This window comes from Schistocerca gregaria, chromosome X, assembly GCF_023897955.1.
Source record: "Schistocerca gregaria isolate iqSchGreg1 chromosome X, iqSchGreg1.2, whole genome shotgun sequence".
Classification (NCBI taxonomy): domain Eukaryota; kingdom Metazoa; phylum Arthropoda; class Insecta; order Orthoptera; family Acrididae; genus Schistocerca; species Schistocerca gregaria.
Window position 1 is genome coordinate 443,378,210 of NC_064931.1, and position 27,386 is coordinate 443,405,595.

The 27,386-nt window shown below is 42.9% G+C and overlaps 1 protein-coding gene across 2 annotated transcripts in view; it reads right to left on the bottom strand.

The window, feature by feature from the left end:
* Positions 1-27,386, bottom strand: part of LOC126298635 (GTP-binding protein Di-Ras2) — an 847,028-nt gene that overhangs the window by 324,060 nt on the left and 495,582 nt on the right. The window lies entirely within an intron of this gene.

Sequence of the window (27,386 nt, forward strand, 5' to 3'; positions counted from 1 at the left end):
AACGATGTCGACTAGAATATCTATGGGAAGTTTGTCGATAATAATACTGGAAGCCATCCTACTAGCCTACAAAATCCAGAACATATCTTCATCACTGATTCTTCCTTCAACAAACCCTCCAAGGGCTGCTACAAGTCACGAAGCGACGTATCCTCTGTACTTGTACTGACCATGAGCTCTTGGAATACTTGGTGGAATCCTGCTGGCCCTACCGCTCTTTCTTCCTAATTCATGATCCGAACACAAAAACGCCACTGGCAATTACAGAGACATGACCACAACTTCTTGACTGCAAGAAGACTCTGGGCCTGACGACAATTATTTATTATGCTTAATGTTACACTACCCATAAACACAAGGAATAATTAGAAAGATTTCCGCCGAGCTACAGGCTACAATTCTGTTACACACTGATACTTCCTGGCGGATTAAAACTGAGTGCCGGACCGAGACTCGAACTCGCGACCTTTGCCTTTCGCGGGCAAGAGCTCTACCAACTGAGCTACCCAAGCACGACTCACGCCCCGTTCTCACAGCTTTAATTCCGCCAGTACCTACATACATAAAAAGATAGATCCCTTATCATTTAGCTACAAATTAGCAGGTCAGCAACTGGAATCAGTTAATTCTATAAATTATCTGGGAGTACGCATTAGGAGTGATTTAAAATGGAATGATCATATAAAGTTGATCGTCGGTATAGCAGATGCCAGACTGAGACTCATTGGAAGAATCCTAAGGAAATGCAATCCGAAAACAAAGGAAGTAGGTTACAGTACCCTTGTTCGCCCACTGCTTGAATACTGCTCAGCAGTGTGGGATCCGTACCAGATAGGCTTGATAGAAGAGATAGAGAAGCTCCAACGGAGAGCAGCGTGCTTCGTTACAGGATCATTTAGTAATCGCGAAAGCGTTACAGAGATGATAGATAAACTCCAGTGGAAGACTCTGCAGGAGAGACGCTCAGTAGCTCGGTCGGGCTTCTGTTAAAGTTTCGAGAACATACCTTCACCGAAGAGTCAAGCAGTCTATTGCTCCCTCCTACGTTTATCTCGCGAAGAGACCATGAGGATAAAATCAGAGAGATTAGAGCCCACACAGAGGCATACTGACAATCCTTCTTTCCACGAACAATACGAGACTGGAATAGAAGGGTGAACCGATAGAGGTACTCAGGGTACCCTCCGCCACACACCGTCAGGTGGCTTGCGGAGTATGGATGTAGATGTAGATGTACCTCGTCTCCTACCTTCCAAACTTCACAGAAGCTCTCCTGCGAACCATGCAGAACTGGCACTCCTGGAAGAAAGGATATTGCGGAGACATGGCTTTGCCACAGCCTGTGTATTGTTTCTAGAATGAAATTTTCACTCTACATCTACATCTACATCTACATCCGTACTCCGCAAGCCACCTGACGGTGTGTGGCGGAGGGTACCCTGAGTACCTCTATCGGTTCTCCCTTCTATTCCAGTCTCGTATTGTACGTGGAAAGAAGGATTGTCGGTATGCTTCTGTGTGGGCTCTAATCTCTCTGATTTTATCCTCATGGTCTCTTCGCGAGATATACGTAGGAGGGAGCAATATACTGCTTGACTCTTCGGTGAAGGTATGTTCTCGAAACTTCAACAAAAGCCCGTACCGAGCTACTGAGCGTCTCTCCTGCAGAGTCTTCCACTGGAGTTTATCTATCATCTCCGTAACGCTTTCGCAATTACTAAATGATCCTGTAACGAAGCGCGCTGCTCTCCGTTGGATCTTCTCTATCTCTTCTATCAACCCTACCTGGTGCGGATCCCACACTGCTGAGCAGTATTCAAGCATTGGGCGAACAAGCGTACTGTGCGGATATGAAACTTCCTGGCAGATTAAAACTGTGTGCCGGACCGAGACTCGAACTCGGGACCTTTGCCCTTCGGGAGCAAGTGCTCTAAACTGAGCTACTAAAACACGACTCACGCCCCGTCCTCACAGCTTTAATTCCGCCAGTACCTCGTCTCAGACCTGTTCACACCTCTTCCTGACAATGTAAGAAATGCAATATTTTCACCTCTACCTCCACTTTACATTCAACGTCTTCATTTTCCAGGCTTTATCTCGGATCTTCACTCTTTCGGCATGCTAACCTGGATTTAGAAATATTATTGGTAGAGGGCTGCAGACTGCCCTTCTTGTTGCCGCTACCAGACTCCCTCCGTCCTCCAGGATGGTACTTGTGTGCTGTGTGCGTCCAGTCTTCCTGTGGTAGCCCATGTGGAAATAGGAGACGAGAATGTGTTAGAAATGTTTGCGAATCGTATAACTAAAGCGGGACGCGCTTGTAAGTTCGGTATTGACCTATTTCGACTTGATAACCCACCTAAACAACACATCCAAACTAGCCGGAACACCGGCCCTCTTCGTTAATCCACCCTGCGGATTCGATTCGGGGCCGGCGGGCCTCCCCGAATCTCGGAAGCGGCATGCTAACACGGTCAGTTACCCAGGTGGGATTATAGTAATGATGAGGCGAGAATGCAGTACCACATCGGCAGAAGCTTGCTACTGTAGGAATATATCGGACTGACGTCACAGTACAATATATTGCTGCAGCATATTGTTTGCCGAGATATAACACAGATCAAGAACAACAAATCACAGGTTTCAGAATGGCTAAAAAGTTAGATCAACATTGGTCATTTCATGAATGGCAAAGAGATTGGGATAGTGAAAGTACAGCCTACATGGTATACAGTCTCCTTCTGAACATCAGAGAGAGACTACAAATGAGTCATATCGTCGCAGCAGAGGTACGGTTCTTTCAGGACACAGCCATTACCCTCATAGAGTAGGAAATAGATCGTCATCATTATATATGTATATTATTAGAGTTCAAAATGTGTAGTATTATGTAGAGAATTTTCAATGTGAGAGAAGTAGTGTCCAACCTAGTTAGACACATAGAAGCGCAAGTTTTATGACTGCAACGAATAAATAAATATCCGAGTGGGTTCCAATACGCATTCAACATTCCTAATAATTTCCATTTTGAATACACCATGGCCCTATACATTCTTGACCGCATAGACACTTCTGCGCTTGTCCTTACTCCTAGTTTCCAGTATCCCCATTCGACAACTCGAAAGAATGAATTAAACACACCATCACAGCAACCACCATGACCTGCTCGTACGGATTAACGAGAAATGGGCTAGCTTGTGAGGCAGGGAGTAGAGGCAGATCTGGATGTAATCTGTGTGGCGGATTAACGACCGTTTCACTGATAAACAGGCCAGCCTGCATATTGTTTTCAGGCCGCTTTCCACGCTTGTTCTTCAAATGCTGGACAGATACCCACCCTACACCTTACAAAATACGATTCACAAACAATTAGAATGCGACAACATACAGAAGAAAGTTTAGACCACCCACAGACACATGGTGCGTGGCTTCCCTCATTATGTGAAATGAGGACTGTGCTGACAGGAAGAGCATCCGGGTAGAAAGTTAAATAAATAAATTGGCCACTTAATGAAAACAGCGGAACCCATACCACGGAGTAAGTCCTAAAGAGAATTGCAACATTTGCTTCAAGAACCACTACTATAAATACATAAGAGAGACCCGTGGATTACAGACTATTTAAACAATCCTCGCTCCTTCATAGAACAACTTTCAGATCCACCCTCAGCCGCAAAAGTCATCGAAAATTCTTCTCTTCCTAAAATGCCAGGGCATAAATTGTCCTTTGTGAGTGTCTTTTTGCATGAATTCGACAGCTTTCGCTATTAGTGTACGGGATTATCATTTGCAATGACTGAATTCTTTTCCAAATATTTATAGGCTGCCGTGGAACATAGTATGGGCAAAATGCATTGTCTTCAATCCATTTTCTAATATATTTAGTATCTATCGATGACCTGCATCCTGAAGTAACACGAAAAACAGGTGAAGCGTTTTGGACAATGTTATATTGCTTTTTACATATGAATGTATTTGTGGAACACAGGTTCTAAGGAACTAAATTACTGTTCGGCAATAATGGAAATAACTATTCCTTTTCAATAAATTATTAAGTTTAGTCTTGCACACGGATTTTTGCGCCAGTTGTTTTAAAATTATATCTTTAAAATTATGCATTGCCTTCGCGACTCGTCCGTAGATTTCTGATCTTCGTTCCTCCTATTTATACCGGGTTGTATTCAACGATCATAAGTTTAGCTTCCTGTGATGTCGTTTTTTCCCAAAGCTATATAGATGAATCATTATCTACTTATTCCTGTTTCTATCTCCTTTCCTCACAATTATGATATTCCTTTCATTTGCATTTGCCCGGGCAACATTACACATAACGCAAGCAATGCACTCTGAGGATGTCCAAAACACCACAACTGACAGTTGTCCGAAAACATATTAGCTGGAAAGACAGTTAATGAATATAGAAAAATTATTCGGAAACCAATATTTTCTGTCTTCAATAATTGCTGTCTAAAGCAGTCTCCAGGCAACACGCCCTCTGACTGTAACTTGCAAAAAAACTGTAGAAATGTGATTTGTATAGAAAGGGAAAGCGATTCTGCACCATCATAGTGCCAGAGAGTTAAACATTAGTGATACATGTGCGTACACATTTAAGCTTTGAGTTTGTGGATTTTAGCTATTTGTGGAGTCTTTTCAGTAAAGATTGTACACATTTAAGCTTTGAGTTTGTGGATTTTAGCTATTTGTGGTGTCTTTTCAGTAAAGATTCTTTAATGTGTTAAATAGTGCGCCTTTGCATAATGTAGTGTATGCATCTGTAGCCTATTTTCTTCCTGCTATTGCATTCTGTATGATGCAGTATTCTTCTGTTGGTAGCGTATATCACATGTTGTGGCTGGACTTTAACATTTTGAAATCTGTTTCTGTTGTAGTTGGGTGATGGTTGTGGTCTATTAGATTATTAGCAAATGTGCTACGTAGCTACTAACGTTTGAGCTCAGAAGTGCTCTGGAGATCTTTTTTGAAAGTTCCTGAATGTTTGTGTTATGAATACTGACTGCAAATATGTGAGTGTTTCCTGTGTTCTTAGCTTTTTCTGTATTGTTTGTCTGTACTGTATCCTATTTGAAGTCCCTGTTGCATTAATATGTTGGCTATTTTGTGAACTATTTTGTTATTGCAGGTGAGTATGAGCCATCTAGTTTTGTGAGTGTGTTGTTGCTCTATTGTGTTTAGACTGTGCTCACTGTATGTACAGGGTGATTACAATTAAAGTTAAACTTCCAAAACGCTGTAGAAATAACCCGACTGGTCAGAATGACGTCAAATTGCAACGGAATATTATCGGAGAAGGGGGAAAACGTATGGAAGAAGAAAAAAAATAGTGAAAATTGATAAATAGATGACGCTGTATGTGTCAGAATACGTAAGTGAAAACACCTGTCATACGCACGACCCATTGAAGTTGGTATAAAAACGGCGGATATATGGCTTTTACTGCTTTCGCGTCTGCGACGTTCGCCATGACTGTCTCAATGCAGGATTGCACTCTGCTTGTAAAGCTGTATTACAAGAATGATGACAGTGCAGACGTCGCTCTGCAGAAGTTCCGGACACTGAAGGGTTTGAAAGAAGGCGTTGATCCGATGACTACCATGGGTCTTAAGAAAATGGTTCGGAAACTTTTGGCGTGTAACCTGGTAGAGGGAGGAAACGAATTGATTTGACGTCAGAGGCAGCAGTGGTCACAGCAATGGTGGTGCAAACGTATAGTGCACGGAGAATTGTCCGAACATTGGACAGCATATTCACCGTGTTTTGGGCCAGGCACACGGAAATTAAAAATCCGATTTTATTTTGGTTGATGCTTTTTATGTGGTTCTTGGCCTCAGGACAATTAAAAACCGAAGTGAGTGATGCTTTTTATGCAGTTTTTGGCGTCAGGCCAATTAAAAACACGTCACGCCGGGTAGCCGCGCGGTTTCGGGCGTCTTGCCACGGTCCGCGCGGCTGCAACCGTCGGAGGTTCGAGTCCCCCCTCGGACATGTGTGTGTGTGTCATCCTTACCGTAAGTTAGTTTAAGTTAGATTAAATAGGGTGTAAGCTTAGGGACCGACGACCCTAGGAGATTGGTCCCATAAGACCTTGCCACAAATTTCCAATTAAAAACCGATTTTTACCTTCCGATGTGATATGACATCGCCGTGGTGGATGAGCTTACGTCACTAGCAGTATCACATCTTCACACCCATGCACACTGAGTAGTACAGTTTGTTTAATGCCATAACGTGCAACCTTAGGCATTGTTGTATGATTCATTTGTCATTGGTAGCCGACCACTATTCAGTTGTGATGCTTACTCCGTCATGTAGTGCTACATTTTGTAATTATTTATTTTTCTTCTGACATGCGTTTTCCCCCTTTTCCGATAATATGCCATTGCAAATTGTCGTCATTCTGACCAGTGGTTTATTTCTACAGCGGTTTGAAAGTTTAGCTTTAATTATGTTCACCTTGTATATTGTGTTCTTTTGTGTTGTGTAAGGTCATGCGTGTATGTATCCTGTTCATTTATTTCCCACTCACATATGTGGTGGTTCAGTTTCTCTATAATATTGGTATCACACTAATTTTTCACTGCTATTTGTTTTATTGTGTTTAGTTCCTGTGTTTGGTCCATTCGCTTATGGGTGTTCTGTTTAATCTGCGGCTTATGAAACTGAACCTTTCTTGCATGTGTGCCAACTGGTGGATCAATAGATTGTAAATGATAGTCCTCATTGTTGTTAGTTAGCTAAGTATTGTGAAGTCATGAGTGTTTTTATGGTGATATCCACAAAAATTAACGTGTTGTCTGTTTCTGTTTCAAATGTGAAGTGATTTTGTGTAAACTGTTTATTTCATTGTATGGATGTTTTACTTGTGTATGTTGTCTGCTCATCATCGTTATGCCATCGGTATAATAGTACCAATATTGGCTTTTCTGGTTTTACGCGTCTGTAGATATTGTTCTATAAGTTGTTCATTATTTTGTTGGCTAGTATGTCCATAATCAGTGACATCATTGGTAGTCCTTCATTTTGGGAATAAAATTCTTTGTTGAACATAAAGAAATTTTGTGCAGTAATGGTCCCTGTGTGGCTGTTTCAACGTCATGTGTGTCTGTTGTGTTTCCTTCCTGTTTTAGTCCTTGTGTGATGATGTTGATTGTTTCATCTCTTGGAAAGCATTTCTATATTGACGGGATAATTCCTTTCCGTTCTCAATGTTCTCTTTGTTTCAAGAAGCACATATTTTCTGTAGTAATGTGTGTAGGTTGGGCTAGGTGGTAGGAACTGAGGACTGTAACTAATGGAATATCTTGATTGTGCTGTTTTGATAGGGAATTAAGAGTTGGTGCCTTTCGATTTTCTGTGTCATTCTTTTTATCTTACCTTTAGAGAGAGTATTTTTGTTGTTTTTCAGTGTGTCGTAAATGTTTTTCTGGTACCTTGTTGTCGGGTAACTTGTCGGTATGGTGATATTAATGTCCTACAGAAAAACTAGCATTTTATCTAGCTGTTCCTTTTCACCCATAATCACCACAAAAGTTTCTTTGTATGTTCTTGTTAGTATAGCATTGTTTTGTTTTAGCTAATGTTTCAGCTTACTGGATGCGATTTCTTCTGGTGTTATATTATTAGAGATTATGCTCTATTTGTGTGTTTTGAATACTTGAGTCATTGGTGCAGCTACTAGTTCTCTTGTTAAGTTCGAATTAAAATTTGGCTTGCTCATTCATTCTGGTTCCTTTTTAATGAGTCCAGATCCTGTTATGAGGTCTTGTACTGTTTTGTTGGATATGTGTGTTAATTTTGTGTTTTGGTCCTTTTTCTAGTAGGCTACTTTCCTAGGTTGGTGAGATTTATGTCAGTTAGGTTGATGTTTCTACAACAGACGTATTTTTGATTGTGATGACTGTTTTCAGTGGGCGTGCCTCTGCTAAATATGATTCTGTTGAATTTTATATTTTGTTTCTGCTGTTTGTGATGTATAAATTTTTGTATGTATGTCTTCGCTCTGAGTTATTTCCACAAAATGAGCAGATTCTGCGAATCTGTTGCGCAATTTTAGATGTGGTTTGTAAAGTTTATTGCTGAGCAACTGTCTTTTAGCATACAGTTCCCTAATATCTTCTTTTAACCGTATCACTTCAGCATTCCTTTTTACTTTTCTTGACGCAGATGATGTACTATTTACAGAGCTTTTAATATAGTCTGCAGTTAGAATATGAGCTAGAAATTTTTTTATTAATCTCTATATTAAGAACTGATATCTGATGTTTCATTAAAGTGTTCCTGTATTAATTGCAGAGGTTGTTGGTGAACACGAGCCTGGACGATGTAATAGTCATAATTTGAATTTTTTACTCTTGCATATGCCGCGTCTGCGTTCGAAGTTGTTGTATGTAACACCTGCATGTTCTGCAAAACACTGATTTTTCATGTGACCCAAACATGTTTCAGCATCCCTGTGCTGTCGTCAGTGGTTGTCTTATTTTAAATCTGTGAAATGCGATCATATTTTAAGTGGTAATTAAGTAACTAAAATGAGCCCTAAACAACACTTAGTTTTTGTTTGTTTTGCTGTTACCTTAATTTTAGATTATATGTTTATGCAGCACAATTTGTGCATTATCATTTGCTGATGGCCTCTCATATGCAAGCAAAGAGAGAGAGAGAGAGAGAGAGAGAGAGAGAGAGAGAGAGAGAGAGAGAGAGAGAGAGAAAGTAAACAAAATTCATCTTCGGCGTCAAGCTCACTAGACAACAAATGAACGGTGACTGGAATAGGACGCACAATAACAACGTTTACACTGTGTTTAGGCAAAGTGTAATTCCACAAATTAGAGTATTTGTGTGTGCTTCTCAATAACTCATGAGAATGCAAAAGACAAAGGATCTGCCAAATTAAAACATGAGTGATAGCAAATAATTGTGCGAAATATCTTGACACAAGAAAATTACATCTAAAAATAATGTAATGTCTTCACTACCCAGCAAAATTCACATTATCATCATTTTGTGCTGGATAACAAGCTACCAATACATCATAATACACAGATGGCCCTACAGAAACGCAAAATGTAAAATTAAGGTAAAAAATAATAACAAACAAATACTATTAATTAGGCTTAATTTTCGTAAATTAGTTATCACTTGAAATATGTTCACATTTCACGGATTTAACTGATGGCACACAGATGCTGAAATGTGTTTGGGTCACATGAAAAAACAATTTTGTGCATAACAGGCGAATCTTGTACCCACCAGATTTAACTGCAAACACGTCATATGCTAAAGCAGAAAGTCTAAATGCTGAATATGTCGTTTCCCAGCTAGGCGTTGCCAAGCAAGTTCTACAACTACTACATGAACACTTAAATGTAACTTCAGAAGTCATCCTCAGTATACAGATAAAAAAAATAGTACAACTCATAATGTAAATCCAGGCTATATTAAAAACTGTAACTGTTTGCTAAAAAACATTTGCTCAACAATTAACTTTACAAGTAACATCTAAAATTTCTCAATAATTTTGTAGTATGAGATCACTTTGACGAAATAATTCGGACAGAGAAGGCACACTTACAAAAAGTAATGACACATAAACAGAAGGAATAAAAAGCAGAATCGTAAACAGGACAAGCACACCCACTAAAAACAGTCTTCTCAATCACAAACATAATGTTTGTGACCGAATCATTAACCTAACTGGCATAAATATCACCAAACTAGGAAAACAGTCTACTAGAAAACGACGAAAACACAACATCAACACACATATAGGACAAAACAGTACAAGACCTCATAACAGAATCTGAACAAATTAAAAGGGAACCAGAAAGAATGAGCAAGATGAATTTTAACGCAAACTTAACAGGAGAACTAGTAGCTGAAGAAATAACACAACTGTTTAAATAACACAAATCCTACATAACCTCTAATAACAGAACAAATGGAGAAATCACATCCAGTAAGCTGAAGCGTAAACTAAAAAAGAATGCATTATCAACAAGAGTGGACAAAAGAACGTTTGTAGTGATTATGGATGAAAATGAATACATAAGTAAAACACTAGTTTTTCTGAAGGGCAACAGTATAACAAAATTGACAAGTGACTCAGTAGCAAGGTCAGAAAAACGTTCAACAGACACTGAAAAACACCAAAAATACATTCTCAAAAGGAAATATGAAGAGAATGACCCAAAGATCCAAAGGCATTCCACCTAAAGGACACAAACAAAATTTTTCATTAAGGCCAGTCATCAGTTTCTTATCACATAGTGCAACATACCTACATCACTCAAAAAAACATCCACTTTTGAAAACACCAGGATCATGAAAACTCAAAAGAGTTAATTGACACAATCAAGAACACAGACATATGAGATGCAACAAGCCTCACATCATTTGATGTCACATCAGTGCACACATGCATGCAACAATCAGCATCATCTCACAAGGGCTGAAACAACAGGGAAACACATCACACACACGATGATGAAATAGCAGTCTTACTAAAGACCATTAAAGCACAAAATTACTTTGTGTTCAACAAAGAATTTTATTCACAACATGAAGGACTGCCAATAAGGTCGCCGGTTAATGGCATGCTAGCCAATAAAATGATGAACAGCTTGGAGAAAGAAACCTTCAACACATAGTAAAACCAAAAAATGCAATAGTGGTCCAATTATATCGATGACACAATGATGATGAACAAACCACATACACATGTAAAACGGCTACACAACGAACAATTTACACCAAAAATTTCATTTCACGTTGGAAACAGAAAACGACAACACATTAAATTTTGTGGATCCCACCATAGAAAAAACAACACTTATGGCTTCATAATATTCAGCAAACGCACAACCATGAGGATCATCATTCACGATCTAATGAACCACCCGTTGGCACACAAGCAAGCAAGCTTCAGATTCATACCCCGTAGATTAAACGGAACAGCCGTAAGCGAATGGCAGTTCGCACAGGAACTAAGCACAATAAGACTAATAGCAATGGAAGACTGTCATGACACCCATATAATAGAGAAACCAAACCAACAAATGTGTAAATGGAAAGGAGTGAGCAGGTCACATACGCAAAGGACCTTACAAAACACAAAAAACGCATTAATACAGGCAATGAGCACAAGCAAGAGAAAAGAGAGCAACAAAACACACAAAACACACATTTACCATACTGACGTACGGTAATAAAATTGCTCATTTGCTAAGCACCTAACAACTCAAAACCATCACCCAACTACAACTGAAACATATTTAAAAATATACTGTAATCTAACAATAAAGGAGAACAATCTCATACAGAAGGAAAAAAGTGTATACACAAATATACTAGACTATGCTAATGCACACTATTTAGCACATTAAATGACTTTTACAGGAAAGTCAACACAACCGGTTAAGAACCAAACACACACACACACACACACACACACACACACACACACACACACAGAGAGAGAGAGAGAGAGAGAGAGAGAGAGAGAGAGAGAGAGAAAGAGAGAGAGAGAGAGAGAGAGAGAGAGAGAGAGAGAGAGAGAGAGAGAAATTAAACAAAATTCATATTCGACGCCATGATTTGGCGAGGTGAAAAGTGTTCGTTACAACAAAATTCTTCAAAATATGTGTTGCATTTGTGCAGTCTTCTCAACAGCTCATGAAAACGCGAAAGAAATTTCATCATTCTTTTCTCCATTTTGGTTGACCTATAAATTATTAACTCAGATTTATAATTACTGTAACTAATGCTAATAATGTATTCTACAGTTGAAGAGAGGTGTTTGTGTCCGAGAAATCGCTCGGTGATCATTATATCCACGTTCAATCACAGTGCAGGTGATCGAAAAATAATTGTACCACATATCATGGACAATGATAATGGTATTGATAATTATAATGATAATGACGATGAAGTCAATTCTAACATTCAGACATGGTACAGACGATGGAACAATTATTTTTGCTGCTGGCTCTTCTTCATTTAATACCTACAGTCCTGCTGAGTCAGGTATATCTCTAATTAGGCAGATAGACAGTGGCATGCTGAGGTTGCATCGAAATTGCACATCACTTCCCTCCCATATAAAAGACAAGAAAGAGAAACCGTCGTTGATGTATAATTAAATGAATCACATGGTGACCTGTAAGAATGTTCCTAGACGTAACAAAAAGTATAAGTTGTCCTAGTACAGTAATCAGAATGTATGTGTAATACTGTTCAGCGGAGAGGAGTCTGGGAGTGTCAAGTTTGCGACAACGTTGATGGACTGTGCTATGTTTCCAAAAGAGGTTTTAACTTACTGCAAGCATAAACATATGAATACCACAGTGACAATTTTGTGGTAATTACCTATTTGTGTCGCTGATGAAAGAACAAACGTTACAGAAACATACTACAGAAAACCTTTTTTTTTTAAGCAAGGAGGACATCAGATCACTTACTTGAAATTTAATTATGTGAATGCCAAAATTTGAAGAATACCTTCAAGGCAAAACAAGCATGTGTGTCGGTAGTTGCTAAAGAAAAGAACAGTAATTGGTTTACTATAACATAATACTAGATTCAACTGAAAGCATTACGATCACGATGTACAATTGTAATATATAACAAAACAGTTTCTAGCTTCTAACCATGTCTTCAAGTTAATTTACAGAGATAATCGAAATAACACTGAAGTACATTTCAAAGAAACTATATATATATATATATATATATCAGAAAGAGATGTTTTCATGGATAGCTATAATTCAGCTTAATCAGCTTAGTGGTGAGTAGGTGGCAGTAATGCTTTTGATGCATGGATATTTATTAAAACGTACAACGGAAAAAAATACTGCAAGTTGATTAACAAGACGTGTGAATGCTGCTACAGGTTCAATAAGTATTCCGCATTCAGTTTTAATATTTGTAAAGCCAGGAATGAAATTACTCTAGAAAGAGATAGGGAGTGAGAGACAGAGTGTGTGTGTGTGTGTGTGTGTGTGTGTGTGTGTGTGTGTGTGTGTGTGTGTGTGAGAGAGAGAGAGAGAGAGAGAGAGAGAATGTCCGTCGGCGGACACATTCGCTAACTCCCAGAGCCAGCGGCGCAGATACAGGGACGGCCGGAGACGCAGACATCGGAGCATTCTGAAACCACACAGACGGTAGGCTGGGAGATGCCCTAGGCACCCTTCAGAACAGACATTTTTCGAAGCATCGGGCAGACAATGAGAGGCGTGCCGATAATTTGTGGAATACTGGAGGCACCAAGATGGGGCGTACACAGAAAAGCGTCAAGAATGTACACGTGATGCCGTGTTAGACTCATAGGTGGCTGCTGTAAGTTTAGGACTACCTTGAAAAGCGAGAAACGTGCCACGACCCCTGCAGGCACTGAGACGGAGCGTAAATACAAGCACCTGGAATCCGCACAGGAAGGCGTGTGAAACTATGTAACTGTCAGCCTGCCTAAAAGAAATGTTTACTGGGAGGTAAGAAGGTTGCTTATAAATCACGAACGCCAGCAGATTCCGAAACACGAACTGAAGACTACCCAGGCCTCACGCAGATACAGCAGTTACAAAGAACTTTGGTGTGGCTGCTTTTACAGCAACTAAGAAATGGGGGAAACATCACAGCAGTGTGCTGGATTAATGATGGTAAAGCGAGCACGTGTAAAAATCGCCAGTTTCCGAGTCACACACCAGCCCACGTAAGATAGAAAATTTCCACTCTACACTTGGAGGAGTGATCACGAAAGAGCGATCAGTCATTGGGTGGCACTCAAATTTAGTGCGCCAATGATACGCTGGGAGGAAGAAAAATTCATGGAGTTTATGAGGTAAGCAGATTTACAGGAAGTGAAGAGAAGTCGATGAGACAGCTAGAAGTAAGAGGACATGGGGGCTCTTCCCCCGATCGCCTGCTTAATCTGCTATTCTTGCATCTGTTACTCCCATCCTAATGTTCATCTTCACATTGTGATTCTTCTTGTGTTCCATGTTAAATGGGCGAATCCTTATTTTGTGATGCTTGAGAATGAAACAGTCGACTGAGCATTGCCGACACCGTGGTATCACTGCTTTGGCTACGGAAACGAGCAGTTGACGCGGAGGTCGCTCCCGGTTCTCGCCGTAAAGCAGTGAGAAGGTGAGCGGGCAGCCGAATCGCCACCGCACACCTCCGAGCGACGCGCCATCCCGACCCAGCGCTGCAGCCGACATCACCACATGACAAATGACTACGCAGAATATTTAAGTGCATCATGATGGAAAACACCGCTTCAGCTGTGTGATAAATATTTCTTCTTATTCTTCTTTCGTTTTGGCCATCTTAGGACCACGTTAATTCGCTTCAGCGAAATGCAGGAAGATCTGCAGCGGATAGGCACTTGGTGCAGGGAGTGGCAACTGACCCTTAACATAGACAAATGTAATGTATTGCGAATACATAGAAAGAAGGATCCTTTATTGTATGATTATATGATAGCGGAACAAACAATGGTAGCAGTTACTTTTGTAAAATATATGGGAGTATGCGTGCGGAACGATTTGAAGTGGAATGATCATATAAAATTAATTGTTGGTAAGGCGGGTACCAGGTTGAGATTCATTGGGAGAGTCCTTAGAAAATGTAGTCCATCAACAAAGGAGGTGGCTTACAAAACACTCGTTCGACCTATGCTTGAGTATTGCTCATCAGTGTGGGATCCGTACCAGATCGGGTTGACGGAGGAGATAGAGAAGATCCAAAGAAGAGCGGCGCGTTTCGTCACAGGATTATTTGGTAACCGTGATACCGTTACGGAGATGTTTAACAAACTTAAGTGGCAGACTCTGCAAGAGAGGCGTTCTGCATCGCGGTGTAGCTTGCTCGCCAGGTTTCGATAGTGTGCGTTTCTGGATGATGTATCGAATATATTGCTTCCCCCTACTTGTACCTCCCGAGGAGATCACGAATGTAAAATTAGAGAGATTCGAGCGCGCACGGAGGCTTTCAGACAGTCGTTCTTCCCGCGAACCATACGCGACTGGAACAGGAAAGGGAGGTAATGACAGTGGCACGTAAAGTGCCCTCCGCCACACACCGTTGGGTGGCTTGCGGAGTATAGATGTAGATGTAGACATTTCTTCTGGTCTTTCGTCTTTCCCAATATTCTTACATTCCCATACTTCCCAACCTTTTTTGGTCTTCTGTCCAAGATGATTTTGTTTTGGGTCTCCTGCCCTCGAAAGCTTTTTTTATTTTAAAATCGCCCTTTGTGTATCTCTGGTTCCTGTATTCTCATTTCTTCGAGATCTCTTTGTATCTTTTGGAACCATCGTACTTTGGTGTTTTTGTTCATCAGAAAATGACTGATTCGCCGTGTTAACGTCCCCTGTTCCACTCTGAGGATGTGTCCGAAGAACATGCTGCTTCTTTTCCTGATGACGTCAGAAATTTTTTCTGTCTTGGTATACAGTTACTGGTTGGCTCGGTTTCTAAATTGACCGTCTTCTGTTCTTCGAGGTCCTAATATTGTCCTGAGAATCTTTCGTGCTATCAGTTCTAGCCCTTGATCACTCCGGTTCTTGCTAAGTTGAGAGTTTCTGCTGCATGTAGAGCTTCAGGGCGGATCACTGTTTCGCAATGTTTCAGTTTTGCATTTATCTAAATATTCTTCATATTGTAGGTGTTGAAAGTTAGTTTATATGCTACGTTCATTTTGTTTATTCCTGCTCCCATTGCTTCTTTTTCGGTCAGTCCAATGTCTATCCATTCTCCAAGGTGCCCCACTACAGGCTCCTAACTAAGGTACGAGCATATGGGATCCGTTCCCAAGTATGTGAGTACGTTGTCCTCGATGGTGAGTGTTCGTTGGAGGTCAGGGTATCATCTGGAGTGCCCCAGGGAAGTGTGGTAGGTCCGCTATTGTTTTCTATCTACATAAATGATCTTTTGGATAGGGTGGATAGCAATGTGCGGCTGTTTGCTGATGGTGCTGTGGTGTACGGGAAGGTGTCGTCGTTGAGTAATTGTAGGAGGATACAAGATGAGTTGGACAGGATTTGTGATTGGTGTAAAGATGGTAGCTAACTCTAAATATAGATAAATGTAAATTAATGCAGATGAATAGGAAAAAAAATACAGTAATATTTGAATACTCCAATGGAAGTGTAACGCTTGACACAGTAACGTCGATTAAATACACACCTGGAAATTGAAATAAGAACACCGTGAATTCATTGTCCCAGGAAGGGGAAACTTTATTGACACATTCCTGGGGTCAGATGCATCACATGATCACACTGACAGAACCACAGGCACATAGACACAGGCAACAGAGCATGCGCAATGTCGGCACTAGTACAGTGTATATCCACCTTTCGCAGCAATGCAGGCTGCTGTTCTCCCATGGAGACGATCGTAGAGATGCTGGATGTAGTCCTGTGGAACGGCTTGCCATGCCATTTCCACCTGGCGCCTCAGTTGGACCAGCGTTCATGCTGGACGTGCAGACCGCGTGAGACGACGCTTCATCCAGTCCCAAACATGCTCAATGGGGGACAGATCCGGAGATCTTGCTGGCCAGGGTAGTTGACTTACACCTCCTAGAGCACATTGGTTGGCACGGGATACATGCGGATGTGCATTGTCCTGTTGGAACAGCAATTTCCCTTGCCGGTCTAGGAATGGTAGAACGATGGGTTCGATGACGGTTTGGATGTACCGTGCACTCTTCAGTGTCCACTCGACGATCATCAGAGGTGTACGGCCAGTGTAGGAGATCGCTCCCCACATCATGATGCCGGGTGTTGGCCCTGTGTGCCTCGGTGGTATGCAGTCCTGATTGTGGCGCTCACCTGCACGGCGCCAAACACGCATACGACCATCATTGGCACCAAGGCAGAAGCGACTCTCATCGCTGAAGACGACACGTCTCCATTCGTCCCTCCATTCACGCCTGTCGCGACACCACTGGAGGCGGGCTGCACGATGTTGGGGCGTGAGCGGAAGACGGCCTAACGGTGTGCAGGACCGTAGCCCAGCTTCATGGAGACGGTTGCGAATGGTCCTCGCCGATACCCCAGGAGCAACAGTGTCCCTAATTTGCTGGGAAGTGGCGGTGCGGTCCCCTACGGCACTGCGTAGGATCCTACGGTCTTGGCGTGGATCCGTGCGTCGCTGCGGTCCAGTCCCAGGTCGACGGGCACGTGCACCTTCCGCCGACCACTGGCGACAACATCGATGTACTGTGGAGACCTCACGCCCCACGTGTTGAGCAATTCAGCGGTACGTCCACCCGGCCTCCCGCATGCCCACTATACGCCCTCGCTCAAAGTCCGTCAACTGCATATACGGTTCACGTCCACGCTGTCGCGGCATGCTACCAGTGTTAAAGACTGCGATGGAGCTCCGTATGCCACGGCAAACTGGCTGACACTGACGGCGGCGGTGCACAAATGCTGCGCAGCTAGCGCCATTCGACGGCCAACACCGCGGTTCCTGGTGTGTCCGCTGTGCCGTGCGTGTGATCATTGCTTGTACACACCGGTGTCAATGTGTTCTTTTTTCTATTTACAGGAGTGTATTTGGGCGTAACATTGCAGAGAAATATGAAGTGGGACAAGCATGTAATGGCTGTTGTGGGGAAGACGGATAGTCGTCTTCGGTTCATTGGTAGAATTTTGGGAAGATGTGGTTCATCTGCAAAGGAGACTGCTTATAAAACACTAATACGACCTATTCTTGAGTACTGCTCGAGCGTTTGGGATCCCTATCAGGTGGGATTGAGGGAGTACATATAAGCAATTCAGAGGCGGGCTACTAGATTTGTTACTGCTAGGTTTGATCATCACGCGAGTGTTACGGAAATGCTTCAGGAGTGGGTGGGGTCTCTACAGGAAAGGAGGCGTTCGTTACGTGAATCGCTACTGAGGAAATTTAGAGAACCAGCATTTGAGGCTGACTGCAGTAAAATTTCACTGCCGCCAACTTACATTTCGCGGAAAGACGTCAAAGACAAGATAAGAGAGATTAGGGCTCGTACAGAGGCATATAGGCTGTCATTCTTCCCTAGTTCTGTTTGGTAGTGGAATAGGGAGAGAAGATGCTAGTTGTGGTACGAGGTACCCTCCGCCACGCCACCGTAAGGTGGATTGCGGAGGATGTATGTAGATGAAGACGTATTTGAATCTCTCCAAGTTCTGAACCTTCCCTCCTTCTACTGTCATCCATCTAGGAGCTGTCGTGGTGTTTTTTCTTCCATTGTGTCTTCTCGACAGAGATCTGTAGGCCTGCTTTAGCTGCCTGTCTCTGCAGTTCTGTGGTTCGTTAACTGTCTCTTCTAGTGATTCGGACAGGATCACAATGTCATTTGCGAATGCTAGACAATCTACCCGTACACCTTTATCCTTACACCCCAGTCTTATTCCACCCAGTCCTTTCATTCCTTGTCGCCAGTCTCTGATCCCCTTATTGAGGACACAATTAAAGATCAAAGGGGAGAGTCCGTCTCTCTGTCTCGCCCCGGTTTTAATCTTAAAGACCTCCGACAGTTTTCCTCTGAACTTGACTTTGGATGTTGTATTGCTTAGGGTCTATTTAACTAGTTCCCCTGGATTTTCTATCCAAACTCATCCACCCTAAACTTTGGAACAGTGTGTGTCTCTCTACAGAATCATAGGCTTTCTTGAAATTTATGAAAGTAAGCACGAACTTCTTGATCCTCTGTTTTTGATAAGCGATTATCAATTTTAGATTCAGGATGTGTTCTGCGCATGATCTCTCCTTTCTTAAGCCTCCTTGGTACTCATCAATTTGTGGATTTATTCGGTCTTCCGCTCTATTTATCAATTACTTTGAAAATACTTTATTGGTCACGGTTATTAAAGAAATTCCCCTGTAGTTCCCAGGTTCCGTCTTATCGCCTTTCTTGTGTATAGGATATATTAGTGCCGATGTCCAACCTTCTGTAAGCTGCTCTTCTTGACAGATTTTTCGTATAATTTATGTTGGTTCTATGGTGACATTCTCGTTCTCATACTTTAAGAGTTCTGCGATGATCTCATCTTCCCCAGGTGCTTTGTTATTTTTCAGGGTTTTCATAATGTTCTTAACCTCTTCTACAGTTGGTGGTTCCGAGTGGAGGTTTGGTTCTTTCTCATTGCAAACTGAATGTCTCGGATGGCGCTTCACAATGCAGGCGGTCATCAGAGTACTCTGCCAAGATGTGACTGTTTTATGTGTCTCCATACACTGTCTTTCATTCTTTATTCTTAAAGCTGAGGTTGGGTTGGTCTTGAATGTTCTATAGAAGTCTCGGTTGTTGTTCTTCCGGAAGTCTTCTTCTATTTGAGTTAAACGTTCTTGCAAATAATTTTTCTTGAGTTTTCTGATAGTTTTAGCAGTTATTTTCCTTACTTCTGGGAAGTTCTTTAGATTGTCTGGTGTTTTATGAGAGCACCAGTCAACCCACGCTTTCTGACACTTTTCGATTGCTTTATCTCCTTCTATCGACCACCATGGATGTTTCTGCCTCTTCTCCAGGCGAAATGTTTCCTTTCCTCAGTCAATCAGTGCATCTTTAAACTATTCGTAACCTTGACAGTTACTCTGATTCAAGGTCGCCTTGAAATCTTTGCTAGTTCTAAGTTTCTCTGTATCAAACTTCACAATAGAGTAGTGTTTTTAGTCTGATGGCCTCCTAGTAGAATTTTGATTTTTGTTTTGGATAGAAAGTGAGCTGAGTCTAAATTTGCACCCCTGAGGACTTTGACATTGCGAATTTTCTTCTCTGCATGTCTTGATATCACTACACGGTCAAGCTGAAACTCTCCTAATAATGGACTGGGAGATACCCATGTTTTCTGTTTTGTTTGAAAGCGTTTAAACGCCGTTGATTTCATTATCAGGTCAAAGGTCTTGTAAATTTCCACTAGCCGTTCGCCATTCGGATTAGTCCTGTTATGGACTGGATAGTTCCCAATTATGTTTCTCAACTTTCTCTCTTTGCGTAGCTCAGCACTGAAGTCTCCAAGTGGTATGATAACATTCCTAGTTGTAATCGTAGATAGTGTTTCCTCCAGATCTTCTCAATATACTTCTACTTTCTGTGCGTCGGTTATATTAATGTTATTTGTGGGAGCATGTACATTGACTAAGGTATAAATTTTGTTTGCTCCCCTAAAGGTAAGTGTGGAAAGTCTACTAACTGTTTCTGGAGCTGAAGTCAGTGATGGCTCCCAGGATTTGTTTATTGATTATAAAGCCTGTGCCCAGTTCAGGTATATTCTTCATTACTCTTCTGCCAGGTTTTCACATCAGAGTTTATTTATGATCCAGATGAATAAACAAGAGCAAAACGTATGAAGATCCTGTTTCGTTTAAAATGTAATTGAACTATACACGAAACTATATAGAAAAATTATGTACTCACATTTATTTCATAACCTAGTTCAAATGAGATTCAGTAGATGACCCAACATTCTCTGTGAACTGTGTTAAAAATTTTCAACCGCAATAGGAGGGTAGTCCAAGTCAAAATACAGTAGCTGTGGATACCCACAATACAAAATATTGCCGGCCGAACTGGCCGTGTGCTTCTAGGCGCTGCAGTCTGGAACCGCGAGACCGCAACGGTCGCAGGTTCGAATCTTGCCTCGGGAATGGATGTGTGTGATGTCCTTAGGTTAGATAGGTTTAACTAGTTCTAAGTTTTAGGGGACTAATGACCTCAGAAGTTGAGTCCCATAGTGCTCAGAGCCATTGGAACCATTTTTGAATACAAAATATTCTGCAATCGTGGGATGATTCGTCTCATACCCTCTTCCCCTTAATAAATGAGTCGTGTTCAATTCCGGTCAATGCTGCCCTGAGATTGGTAATGTTATGTAGAAAAGATCCTGTAATCAAAGCAAAATTCTTGTTTGAATCATCTAATTAATCTGTTCCCTTAATTGCATAACCTTTTTCTGTTACATTTCCCTTACTTATTGATGGCCTTTAATTATTAGCTCCCAGGACGGGGTGATCTCGCTTTGTAATATGCATGTAATTTCGTCCCAGAGATAAGATATTTGCGATTCCTACATTTTGGCGCCGTACGCGGGGCGATCGTATCGGTAATTTGCATCCTATGTGATATCACTGAGAATTCTGAAGGACTCGCTACGGTTTTAACGCTTAATGTGAGGCGATCTGATTGGTAACTTCAATGCTATGTGATGGGGTTTCGATTTGATTTCGATCTCTGATTTTTGGTAGTGTCGGAACTTCAAAATTCAGACGCTACCCAGGGAGAATTAACGTCTCATACCTTTAGAAGAATATGCTAACCCCTGTGTGTGTCAAATAGACGGATGGTGTGTTTGTATGTGCTGGATGCGTTGTAGCTGTGCAATATGAAGTAGACAAAGCTGTAGCTCGTTTCGGTTCGGGCAGCCACCCTCGTATATCGTAAAGTCGTTTTAGAACGTCTAGTTTGTTGTTGTGAATATTCTGTTCCATGGTTGCATTGCTCTGTTTGTGGATAGCAACGTTGTCATCAACGTCGTGCTGTCTTTGTGATTTCGCTCTGTGGAGTACTTCTTATTTGTGGTCTCGTTTTTTATGCAACTGAGGTCTGCGATATTGATAGATACGGAACCCGACAGGTGGAGAATTCTATGCATGTGTGTGGGAAGTACACAAGTTCAAAGTCCACTGGAAAGTGACAGGCCAATTGAGGGAAGCACAGGAGAAAGACAGTGCACGTCTGTAGATGGCGCACGAAGTCAGAACCCACCGTAACGAATTCTCGCGAGATTAGAAAACCTCAGAGCTCAGTTAAACGCCACGAGGGAGGAGAATAAAACACAGTTTGAAAAACTAGAAAGCAAGATAAACCTTTGTAATCAGAAGTCAGGCACAAATCGGGACTGAAACGAAAAAGATGCGGACTGAGGCCACCAACAGGTTAAGATTGCGTTCCATGACAGAATTTGTTTAGTCCATCAAGACTTCTCGACCTCTTTTCAACTCTTCACAAACGCAAGAGTGCAAGTAATTTGGGGGGGGGGGGGGGAGAGTGGAGGGGAATTTTTCTCCCTGATGTACTTGTTGAGCATTTAATCGATCATGGTCATCAGCGTCTTGGCCACTGCGGAGTGACGAAGTGGCATGTGACGATCGCCAAGGAGTGCGAACATGCCGTACTCAGACAAAAGGTTGCGGAGATAGTTAGGAAATGCGACATGTGCCAGCGTTTAAAATATTCGAATGCTATTGTACGAGCTGCAATGCACACAATTACATCAGAAGCGCCAAATGACCTCGTGTCTGTGTTGATCATTACGGCCCTCTGCAAAAAGGACAGTTCGAACAGTAGTTTATTTTCGTTGTTGTGGACGCATTTACTAAACAGTTCAGGCTTTTCGTCACAAACTGCACCACGACGAAAATCTATGTTGACGGAAGATTACGTGCGTACGTGTGGTAAGCCCTAGACAGGCCTCTCAGACCACATTACGATTTTCACGTCCCAGAGTGGAAGGCAGGATTAGAAAATGAAGGGATCAAATGGCACTTCTGCTAAATTAGAAATCCTCAATCTAATTCCGCAGAATGATGTATGCTCAGCTGGGAGTGTTCTTTAGAGTATTGGATTCTGACAGACACAATGCCTGGATCCAGTTTCTACCGGAGATAGAGACGTACTTCAATGAAGCCGCGCATTGCATTACGGAACGCGGATCAATAGACCTCCAGAAACCGGAGAAGTCCGTAGCTGATAGGATTGTCAACCCTCCGCCGGGAGAAGAGGCAGAGCACACCCGGCAACGCGTGAATCGGACTCGGGAGTTCGTAATGGAAAAGGCGACGTAAAGGATCGAAAGGGAGCAGGGAAAGAGGGAGAATACTTACGAGACCGATGACCGAGCCGTGAGAAAGCGTAGGCCGTCGGATGCAGTAAAGAAAAAGACAGAAAAGTTTTCTACACCCCTCCGCAGTACGACAGGTGACAGCGTTGAATGCCTATGCAAATTATGACGATGAGCGCGAGATTGGGATATTTAACTCCCGCAGCCTGAGAGCTTATGTAATTCAATAGTGTAGTGTACAGTAGTAGTAATATAGACAATTGTGCGCAACAGTTAACAACACCTTATATTTTGTGGACATATCTTCTGTCGTAGTAAGTAGGACTTATTTATTGTGCTTAGATAGTCATCTGTGTGTGCATGGACTGTGGGGAATTTGGTGTGAATGTGGAAACATGATATTATGGTCACATGTGTGTGGGCAGGGGGTCCGCCCACCGACGCACTGCACGGCACCACGATGAAAGGAGCGACTGCATTCGGTAGCATGGCACTTCCCGTTGCGAAGGGTTATAATGCAGCTCACGCAAACGCATTACCATTTCCATGCACGTTATATTTTGTATGTTGTGTATATTTAATTGGAATACGAGGTGTTGATGTTTCATTACATTTTTTATCTTATAGTATTCATCATAACGGAATGAGGCTAGCGTGTGTGATGAGAACAACACATGCTCCAATATTTTATGGTATTTCTGTTGCAGTGGACAGGGGCACCAGAAGGACCTTGCAGTCGGTGGAAAAGACATTTTATTTTTTCAATATAGCGCATGAGATTTGGATTGAGGCATGTTAGGATTATTGCATGTTAGAAGTTAAAGATAGGTTAAGTTCCTTTGAGTATACAAAGTTAGGAACACACGATTTTTTTGTGTTGTCGACATTCGAGTCCGTAAGCGTGTCTTGCATAGCCGACACTATGAAACCTAGTGAATAAAGAGGCCTCCCAGAGATCGGTGATGCGTCCATTACACGTAATGGTTGTAAATTCCATTAATCATATATCAAAAATTTATTGTTTTGTGTGGCCAAATGTTTGAACTGACATTCGTTTGTATCCCTTTTATAGTGCCCGTTAATGAACATTAATACTGCGTAAGGTCAACTTTTGTGTCAAATGTCTTAACTCTAAGTGCGTTGTGTATTTCTCATGCCGTTATTACTTTGTATAATTTTCTGACGAACATTACAATAGTGTAAGGTCAATTTTTATTTCACATGTATAAATACCATGTGTCTTGTGTGTGTATAATATTTTCATTTGTGGTATACAGGTGTCCGGGATGGAGTTTCGCACAAACAAATACTTATAATCAAAGAACTCTAAGTTTATGTTGTTTGGTAAATACGCAGTCAACAGAAGCACTCTAGAAGCTGTGATCATCACCATTTCATGAACAACGCTCAATCGGATGGAAGATGCTCGTCAGAGAGGGGGCACACCTTTCTCAAATTGTTGGCCAACTATGCAGTTTCACAGATTACTCTCGACGTCGTTTTCCAGAAGGATGGTGCCCCCCCCCCCCCCCCACCCCCACCCCACAAATATATGGGGACGTTATCACGTTACCACGTTTCCTAGGTACTGGATCGTGAAAGGGCAGTCCCATTGCCTGGCCCCTCGGTCTCCCGATCTGACTCCAATGGATTCCAGTTCATTTGGGTTGATCAAGGACATTGTTTGCAGAGCAAGGGTTCGAGATATGGTTGATATGAGACAATGGATCTGTGCTGCAGTAGATGCCATAACACCTATCATGCTGTCCCCCTCCATAGTCAAGTGGTTCGCGTGGCACAATGCCATGCGAGGGGTCCCGGCCGGGTCAGAGATTGTCTCTGCTCGGCGACTGGGTGTTGTGTTGTGTCATCATCATTTCATCCTCATCGACAAGCAATTCGTCGAAGTGGTTTCAACTAAAAAGACGTGCAACAGGCGACCGGTCTACCCTACGGGACGCCATAGCCATGCACACATTTCATTTCAAGTGTCACGTTACGAGAACACTGCGAGGAGTGGAGCACCGTTTCGATATCTGTCGACTACAAATCGTGCCGATATTAAACCAACATGCATAAAAAGTTATAAACCTTAATAGGTACTGAAATATGAACAAACGTTTTTGTACACTCCTGGAAATTGAAATAAGAACACCGTGAATTCATTGTCCCAGGAAGGGGAAACTTTATTGACACGTTCCTGGGGTCAGATACATTACATTATCACACTGACAGAACCACAGGCACATAGACACAGGCAACAGAGCATGCACAATGTCGGCACTAGTACAGTGTATATCCACCTTTCGCAGCAATGCAGGCTGCTACTCTCCCATGGAGACGATCGTAGAGATGCTGGATGTAGTCCTGTGGAACGGCTTGCCATGCCATTTCCACCTGGCGCCTCAGTTGGACCAGCGTTCGTGCTGGACGTGCAGACCGCGTGAGACGACGCTTCATCCAGTCCCAAACATGCTCAATGGGGGACAGATCCTGAGATCTTGCTGGCCAGGGTAGTTGACTTACACCTTCTAGAGCACGTTGGGTGGCACGTGATACATGCGGACGTGCATTGTCCTGTTGGAACATCAAGTTCCCTTGCCGGTCTAGGAATGGTAGAACGATGGGTTCGATGACGGTTTGGATGTACCGTGCAATATTCAGTGTCCCCTCGACGATCACCAGAGGTGTACGGCCAGTGTAGGAGATCGCTCCCCACACCATGATGCCGGGTGTTGGCCCTGTGTGCCTTGGTCGTATGCAGTCCTGATTGTGGCGCTCACCTGCACGGCGCCAAACACGCATACGACCATCATTGGCACCAAGGCAGAAGCGACTCTCATCGTTGAAGACGACACGTCTCCATTCGTCCCTCCAATCACGCCTGTCGCGACACCACTGGAGGCGGGCTGCACGATGTTGGGGCGTGAGCGGAAGACGGCCTAACGGTGTGCGGGACCGTAGCCCAGCTTCATGGAGACGGTTGTGAATGGTCCTCGCCGATACCCCAGGAGCAACAGTGTCCCTAATTTGCTGGGAAGTGGCGGTGCGGTCCCCTACGGCACTGCATAGGATCCTACGCTCTTGGCGTGCATTCGTGCGTCGCTGCGGTCCGGTCCCAGGTCGACGGGCACGTGCACCTTCCGCCGACCACTGGCGACGACATCGATGTACTGTGGAGACCTCACGCCCCACGTGTTGAGCAATTCGGCGGTACGTCCACCCGGCCTCCCGCATGCCCACTATACGCCCTCGCTCAAAGTCCGTCAACTGCACATACGGTTCACGTCCACGCTGTCGCGGCATGCTACCAGTGTTATAGACTGCGATGGAGCTCCGTATGCCACGGCAAACTGGCTGACACTGACGGCGGCGGTGTACAAATGCTGCGCAGCTAGCGCCATTCGACGGCCAACACCGCGGTTCCTGGTGTGTCCGCTGTGCCGTGCGTGTGATCATTGCTTGTACAGCCCTCTCGCAGTGTCCGGAGCAAGTATGGTGGGTCTGACACACCGGTGTCAATGTGTTCTTTTTTCCATTTCCAGGAGTGTATATCTCTGGCCCAGACACCTTGTAGATATCCGTGACGAACGTTACTGCTGTGTATGGTTTATTTTCATTTTCACAGGTCTTAGTTCCAGGCTTAAATAACTTAGATACATCTGTGGCGTTATCACCAAGTCCATTATGGTTTGTGTTCCTCATGTCCTGGTTATTTGTTTTGATCTTTGTCTGTTTGTGCCTGTATTGTAACGATCCATCAAGGGCAAATATTTGTGTAAACAGTCGACTGGGCTTGACATGCTAGGGCAAAAGTGAAAATGTAATGTCCCCACAAAACCCGACGTTAGCAAGTGCAGTATTCGTGTTGCTATTATGGAGTACAAATTTTTGTTTTTCTTTTTGAAGTGTGTGTGCGAAGGGCACAATGAACATATATGGATTATTTTGCCATGTCCGTCAATCTTCCGTATCAAAAGCGTAAGACTCATGCCAAGGAGCTGTGTGATAACTTTGTCAGTGGGCCCGTTTGTTGACTCCCAGTACCAGTGGCACAGGACGAGGGGAAAGTCGGACCTCATACGGTGCGTGCCAGTGGCTCGCTTAAGAATGAACATTTTGTGAAGAGTCTGGCGGACAGTGCGACATTTCTCGATAATACGTGGACCCTGGAGGCACTAGGACACGGCGTAGAGAGGAAAGCGTCAATTCAAATGTAAGGTGTGTAAAACTCGTGACTTGCAGCACTGCCTTAAAAAAGCAAGAAACTTGCCACTAACCCCCGCAGGCAATGAGACGAAGAGTAGACGCAAGCGCCAAGAATTCGAACACGGAGGCGTGAGGAACCACGAAACTGCGGAAAAAGTCAGCTGCTTAAAAAAATATTCGCTTGACGGTAAGAAGGTTGCTTATAAATCACGAATGTGAGCAGACTTTTAGACGAAGCACAAACAGAAGGTTGTCCAGGCTTCATGCAGAGGCAGCAGTTACAAAGAAGTGTTGTGTGGCTGCTTTCACAGCAACTAAGGAATG